Genomic DNA, 8,009 nt, shown 5'->3' on the forward strand with positions numbered 1-8,009 from the left:
CACACACACACACACACACACACACACACACACACACACACACACACTAATCAAATATAGTCTTTATTCAGACACCTTCAACATTTCTCACATTATCACAGTTTATTCGCTATAGTTTAGAAAATAGTAATAAAATATGAGCAGAACTCAGCTGATATTTGACTGGTTTTGTCCGTCCTTCTGTTAGGATGTCTCACACATGAATTATGTTGAATATCTGTCAGCTGTTAAATTTAACTACACAATTAGATAATACCAGTTTAGCTCAACCAATCACCAAGCAATGCTTCATTGTGTTCAGTCTGTGTGTAAAAAGAGCATTAGTTATTAAAGAAAACACACTTCAGCAGAACATGATCAGCTCAAAGTGTCCGAATCATTTTACTCCCAAATGTTTATAAATTTTACTGGTAGTCACTAAATGAAAAATATTTGGTTATAATATGTTCTTTTGCTCTCCTCACTTACATAAATGAACTATAGTGTCCTGCACACACTAGTAGAAAAATATCAAAAATTATATCTGGTGTCTGAATCATTTTTGGTTTGACTGTATATAAACAGTTAAAGATAAATGCTGTTTATATCAGGTTAATGTTTAAATGTCTATATCAAATCAACTGTTTTAATGTTTTTACTTATAAAACACACATTTTACATACACAGAAAAAAAAAAGAAATCCGCTACATAATACCCTGTAGGATGAATATTTATTTATTTATTGGAAATAATTGAATTATCTGTTTATGCTTCTACATAATGTTTTTGAGCTGTCTTAACACTTTAGTGTAAACAATAAAATTATTTAATCTTTGCATCCAAATGCAACTTGCTTTATTTTATTAGAAAAACAATTTCATTTCAAATGAAACAACAGTAAGAAGCAACAAGTAGGGGTACAGAGCACTGTATTTCGACTCTCTCTCTCTAGTTAATAAACAGATAATCGTGATAATGTTTCTGTACCTGTGCAGAAGCTGGAGCTGAGCTCATCACTGGAGGATCTGATGTGCTGAAGCTGGATCTGCGCTCATCACTGGAGGATCTGCGCGTCTGGAGGAAATAGAAGAACTCACCGAGAACTGCTTTATACCGGGGCGCGCGCGCGGGCGCGGGGGCGAGCGCGGAGAACAGCATCCCGATCAATAAAGATATAACAGATCATACTAGTTAATTTACTGAACCGCGATCCCTTCTTCTTGTTATAACTACAGAAACATGATCCAGTCGTTTAGTCATCTCTTTACCCGATCTTGTCTCCACCTAAAGGCCAAAAGGTAGAAGACAGTTTCTCTCAAGCTACTCAACTTCTTTTAAATTATATTTACATAACATACAAATAGGATCACAATATAATCACAGTTATAATCATAGTAGCTCAAAGGAATAAAAAAAAGAGAGCAAAGGAGAGAGAGAGAGAGAGAGAGAGAGAGAGAGAGAGAGAGAGAGAGAGAGAGAGAGAGAGAGCAAACTGTATGGGGAATAATTAAGGGAATTAAAAGAGAAAAGGATTCAGAAATTCTATACATCTGTTTTGGCTTTTGGTTTCTTGCATCTTTTAGGGTCTCAATATAAAGCATTAGTTCAGTTTTCAATTATATGATGTTAGGTTTATTGTTTGCCCATTTTTGTTTGTGATCATGGTGTTTTCCATACAGAATTATTAATTATTAAATTTTGCTCTAAACTCTTATTTTTATACAACAAAAAAATATCTTTAACAGATAGCCGAATCTTTTATTTTGTGTGTCTAAGTATTAGATATTTAATATCAATCCAATAAAAATGCCAACATTTTCTGTCCGATTGCATTTTTTCAGGCAAAAATGGGTTTAAATGCATAAAAAGATACTGTATATTTGTAGTACCTCTCCCATGTATGTACTCACTTCAACTTTTCAAAAACCTTTACTTATTTGTTATTTTTATGTTATTTAAAGTGTCAAAACATCATGTGGTGCGGCCGTCCGGCCATAACTTCTGTTTTGAAAACGTCTTTGAAATTTCTCTAAATTTATTCAAATTTATTTTCTGCACTATTTGGCATGATTTCCAAAATGTTTTTTAATCCTTTAAAAAAAAAATCAAAGCATTTGTATTTATATTTCCATCATTATATACAAACAAACTTTGTCCGATGATACCGACAGAGTAGGGAGCCAGAGCAGAGCTGACCGAATAGGGAGCCAGGGCAGAGTAGACAGAGTAGGAAACCAGGACAGAGTCGAAAGAGTAGAGAGCCAGGGCAGAGCCAGCAGAGTAGAGAGCCAGTGAGAAGCCGACAGAGTAGGGAGTCAAGGCAAAGCCGACAGAGTAGGGAGTCAGAACAGACCCGACAGAGTAGGGAGCCTGGGCAGAGCCAACAGAGTAGAGAGCCAGGGTGAAGCCGACAGAGTAGGGAGCCAGGGCAGAACTGACAGAGTAGGGAGCCAGTGAAGAGCCAGCAGAGTAGGGAGCCTGGGCAGAGCTGAGAGAGTAGGGAACCAGGGCAAAGCCAGCAGAGTGGGGAGCCAGGGCAGAGCTGGCAGAGTAGACAACCAGGACGGATTCGGGGAGAGTAGGGAACCAGGGCAGAGCCAACAGAGTAGGGACCCAGGGCAGAGCTGGCAGAGTAGACAACCAGGACGGATTCGGGGAGAGTAGGGAACCAGGGCAGAGCCAACAGAGTAGAGAGCCAGAGTGAAGCCGACAGAGTAGAGAGCCAGGGCAGAACCAACAGAGTAGGAAGCAAGGCAAGAGCCAGCAGAGTAGGGAGCCAGGGCAGAGCTGACAGAGTAGGATGCCAGGGCAAAGCCAGCAGAAATGTGAGCTAGGGAAGAGCCAGCAGAGTAGAGAGCCAGGGCAAAGCCGACAGAGTAGACAACCAGGACGGACCCGGGCAGAGTAGGGAGCCAAGGCAGAGCCGACAGAGTAGAGAGCCAGGTAGAAGCAGACAGAGTAGGGAGCCTGGGCAGAGCCAACAGAGTAGAAAGCCAGGGTGAAGCCGACAGAGTAGGGAGCCAGGGAAGAGCCAGCACAGTAGGGAGCCAGGGCAGAGCTGACAGAGTAGGGAACCAGGGCAAAGCAGCAGAGTAGAGAGCCATGGTGAAGCAGACAGAGTAGGGAGCCAGGGTGGATCTGATAGTGTAAAGAGCCAGGGCAAAGCCGACAGAGTAGGGAGCCAGGGCAGAGCCAGCAGAGTAGGGAGCCAGGACAGAGCCAAAAGAGTAGAGAGCCAGGGCAGAGCCAGCAGAGTAGGGAGCCAGGGCAGAGCCAGAAGAGTAGGCAACCAGGACGGAGCTGGGCAGGGTAGGGAGCCAGGGCAGAGCCGACAGAGTAAAGAGCCAGGTTGAAGCCGACAGAGTAAGGAGCCAGGACAGAGCTGAAAGAGTAGAGAGCCAGGGCAAAGCTTACAGAGTAGAGAGCCAGGGTAGAACCGACAGAGTAGGGAGCCAGTGAAGAGCCAGCAGAGTAGGAAGCCAGGGCAGAGCTGAGAGAGTATGGAACCAGGGCAAAGCCAGCAAAGTAGGGAGCCAGGGCAGAGCCAGCAGAGTAGGGAGCCAGGGCAGAGCCAGCAGAGTAGGGAGCCAGGACAGAGCCAAAAGAGTAGAGAACTAGGGCAAAGCTTACAGAGTAGAGAGCCAAGGCAAAGCCAGCAGAATAGGGAGCCAGGACAGAGCCGAAAGAGTAGAGAACTAGGGCAAAGCTTACAGAGTAGAGAGCCAGGGCAGAGCCATCAGAATAGGGAGCCAGGACAGAGCCGAAAGAGTAGAGAACCAGAGCAAAGCTTACAGAGTAGAGAGCCAGGGCAGAGCCAGCAGAGTAGGGAGCCAGGACAGAGCCGAAAGAGTAGAGAGCCAGGGCAAAGCTTACAGAGTAGAGAGCCAGGGCAGAGCCAGCAGAGTAGGGAGCCAGGACAGAGCCAAAAGTGTAGAGAGCCAGGGCAGAGCCGGCAGAGTAGACAGCCAGGACGGACCAGGCAGAGTAGACAACCAGGACGGACCCGGGCAGAGTAGGGAGCCAGGGCAGAGCCCGACAGAGTAGAGAGCCAGGGTGAAGCCAACAGAGTAGGGAGCCAGGACAGAGCCGAAAGAGTAGAGAGCCAGGGCAAAGCTTACAGAGTAGAGAGCCAGGGTGAAGCCGACAGAGTAGGGAGCCAGGGAGAAGCCGACAGAGTAGGGAGTCAGGGCAGACCCGACAGAGTAGAGAGTCAGGGCACACTTGAAAGAGTAGAGAGCCAGGGTGAAGCCGACAAAGTAGGAAACCAGGACAGAGTCGAAAGTGTAGAGAGCCAGGGCAGAGCTTACAGAGTAGAGAGCCAGCAGAGTAGAGAGCCAGTGAGAAGCCGACAGAGTAGGGAGCCAGGGCAGAACCGACAGAGTAGGGAGCCAGTGAAGAGCCAGCAGAGTAGGGAGCCTGGGCAGAGCTGAGAGAGTAGGGAACCAGGGCAAAGCCAGCAGAGTGGGGAGCCAGGGCAGAGCCAGCAGAGTAGGGACCCAGGGCAGAGCTGGCAGAGTAGACAACCAGGACGGATTCGGGGAGAGTAGGGAACCAGAGCAGAGCCAACAGAGTAGAGAGCCAGAGTGAAGCCGACAGAGTAGAGAGCCAGGGCAGAACCAACAGAGTAGGAAGCAAGGCAAGAGCCAGCAGAGTAGGGAGCCAGGGCAGAGCTGACAGAGTAGGATGCCAGGGCAAAGCCAGCAGAAATGGGAGCTAGGGAAGAGCCAGCAGAAATGGGAGCTAGGGAAGAGCCAGCAGAGTAGAGAGCCAGGGCAAAGCCGACAGAGTAGACAACCAGGACGGACCCGGGCAGAGTAGGGAGCCAGGGCAGAGCCAACAGAGTAGACAACCAGGACGGACCCGGGCAGAGTAGGGAGCCAAGGCAGAGCCGACAGAGTAGAGAGCCAGGTAGAAGCAGACAGAGTAGGGAGTCAGGGCGGACCCGGGCAGAGTAGGGAGCCTAGGCAGAGCCAACAGAGTAGAGAGCCAGGTAGAAGCCGACAGAGTAGGGAGCCAGGGAAGAGCCAGCACAGTAGGGAGCCAGGGCAGAGCTGACAGAGTAGGGAACCAGGGCAAAGCAGCAGAGTAGAGAGCCATGGTGAAGCAGACAGAGTAGGGAGCCAGGGTGGATCTGATAGTGTAAAGAGCCAGGGCAAAGCCGACAGAGTAGGGAGCCAGGGCAGAGCCAGCAGAGTAGGGAGCCAGGACAGAGCCAAAAGAGTAGAGAGCCAGGGCAGAGCCAGCAGAGTAGGGAGCCAGGGCAGAGCCAGAAGAGTAGGCAACCAGGACGGAGCTGGGCAGGGTAGGGAGCCAGGGCAGAGCCGACAGAGTAAAGAGCCAGGTTGAAGCCGACAGAGTAAGGAGCCAGGACAGAGCCGAAAGAGTAGAGAGCCAGGGCAAAGCTTACAGAGTAGAGAGCCAGGGCAGAACCGACAGAGTAGGGAGCCAGTGAAGAGCCAGCAGAGTAGGAAGCCAGGGCAGAGCTGAGAGAGTATGGAACCAGGGCAAAGCCAGCAAAGTAGGGAGCCAGGGCAGAGCCAGCAGAGTAGGGAGCCAGGGCAGAGCCAGCAGAGTAGGGAGCCAGGACAGAGCCAAAAGAGTAGAGAACTAGGGCAAAGCTTACAGAGTAGAGAGCCAGGGCAAAGCCAGCAGAATAGGGAGCCAGGACAGAGCCGAAAGAGTAGAGAGCCAGGGCAGAGCCGGCAGAGTAGACAACCAGGACGGACTCGGCAGAGTAGACAACCAGGACGGACCCGGGCAGAGTAGGGAGCCAGGGCAGAGCCCGACAGAGTAGAGAGCCAGGGTGAAGCCAACAGAGTAGGGAGCCAGGACAGAGCCGAAAGAGTAGAGAGCCAGGGCAAAGCTTACAGAGTAGAGAACCAGGGTGGACCCGACAGAGTAGGGAGTCAGGGCGGACCCGACAGAGTAGGTAGTCAGGGTGCACGCGACAGAGTAGGGAGTCAGGGCACACGCGACAGAGTAGGGAGTCAGGGCGGACCTGACAGAGTAGGGAGCCTGGGCAGAGCCAACAGAGTAGGGAGCCTGGGAAGAGCCAACAGAGTAGACAGCCAGGGTGAAGCTGACAGAGTAGGGAGCCAGGGCAGAACGGACAGAGTAGGGAGCCAGTGAAGAGCCAGCACAGTAGAGAGCCAGGGCAGAGCCGGCAGAGTAGACAACCAGGACAGACTCGGCAGAGTAGACAACCAGGACAGACTCGGCAGAGTAGACAACCAGGACGGACCCGGGCAGAGTAGGGAGCCAGGGCAGAGCCCGACAGAGTAGAGAGCCAGGGTGAAGCCAACAGAGTAGGGAGCCAGGACAGAGCCGAAAGAGTAGAGAACCAGGGCAAAGCTTACAGAGTAGAGAACCAGGGCAGAGCCAGCAGAGTAGGGAGCCAGGGAGAAGCCGACAGAGTAGGGAGTCAGGGCGGACCCGAGAGAGTAAGGAGTCAGGGCGCACTTGACAGAGTAGGGAGCCAGGGCAGAGCTGACAGAGTAGAGAGCCAGGGCAGAGCCGACAGAGTAGAGAGCCAGGGAGAAGCCGACAGAGTAGGGAGTCAGGGTGGACCCGACAGAGTAGGGAGTCAGGGCGGACCTGACAGAGTAGGGAGTCAGGGCGCACCCGACAGAGTAGGGAGTCAGGGTGGACCCGACAGAGTAGGGAGCCTGGGCAGAGCCAACAGAGTAGACAGCCAGGGTGAAGCTGACAGAGTAGGGAGCCAGGGCAGAGCCGACAGAGTAGGGAGCCAGGGCAGAACCGACAGAGTAGGGAGCCAGTGAAGAGCCAGCAGAGTAGGAAGCCAGGGCAGAGCTGAGAGAGTATGGAACCAGGGCAAAGCCAGCAAAGTAGGGAGCCAGGGCAGAGCCAGCAGAGTAGGGAGCCAGGGCAGAGCCAGCAAAGTAGGGAGCCAGGGCAGAGCCAGCAGAGTAGGGAGCCAGGGCAGTGCCGGCAGAGTAGACAACCAGAAATTAACAATTTGAGATCAAAGTATAATTTGCACGGTTTGACATGATATGATAAGTGATCATTAGATTTAATCGACGCAATATACTGCAATGCTTTTTTTCCCTTAGTTGGTCAGAACAAAAGTGGATGTTACTTGTTCAGATGACATTTTCCAGTGAAAATTCTTACGTTGGTCATACTTCCCAAAAGTAGAATCTGTGATTGTGAATGCCAGTTTCCACACCAGCGGCGACTGACAGCCACATTCTCCTCAAAACATTGGATTCATCCGCGCTGTGCCATGCTGAGACACAACCCACATAAAGTTGATAATTCTGTGAATAACTGCAATTGCAGATTTCGAACAGAGATAGAGACAAAGAGGAAAAACTGCGGACTGCAGCTTTAATTAAACAGCAAAAACAGAAATGTAATGTACAAAAATGTCAAACCATTGTTTGCTCAACTCAACCCACATAGAGTTAGAAACACTTGTGTCTTTCCTGATCAGTGCAGTTGTTCAGGGATATGTTTATGGAGATGGATCTGAGGGCGAGTAAATCATGAGAGGCTTCATTTTTGGGCGAAGGATTCATTTAAGTGCCAAAATAAAGAATCATACTGACTTTGCTGAACCTTTACAGACTGCTGATGAAGACGGTTTTACTCTTAAAGTCCCTGTAAAGGCAATTCTAAAAAAAAATTCTAAACACATTATAAATGTTAGAAATGTATTGCTAAAACATATTACAAAGACTGTGAACTGTGAAGTGCTGAATTGTGGAGTTAGACCGTTAAACAGTTTTTCACCGTTGCTGTGTTCCGGATTTTTTGGGCGTGGCTAAAACGGGGGCTCGATGACGCACTGGAGCCCCTGAGCTCCTGGACACGCCCCTACTTGATGACGCACTGGAGCCCATTCACATCAGTTTGCAACTCAATCGCGAGTTACTGTCAGTACTATTAGTTACTACAGCCTACAGTTTGCTAGCTAGCTATGCCTTCGTCACGGAAATGCGTATTACCTGGATGCGATCACGTACAAAACAGATTTAAATTTCCGAAAAACTATCATATCAACAAG

The sequence above is a fragment of the Abramis brama genome, assembly GCF_963993115.1.
Source record: "Abramis brama genome assembly, chromosome: 8".
Classification (NCBI taxonomy): Eukaryota; Metazoa; Chordata; class Actinopteri; order Cypriniformes; family Leuciscidae; genus Abramis; species Abramis brama.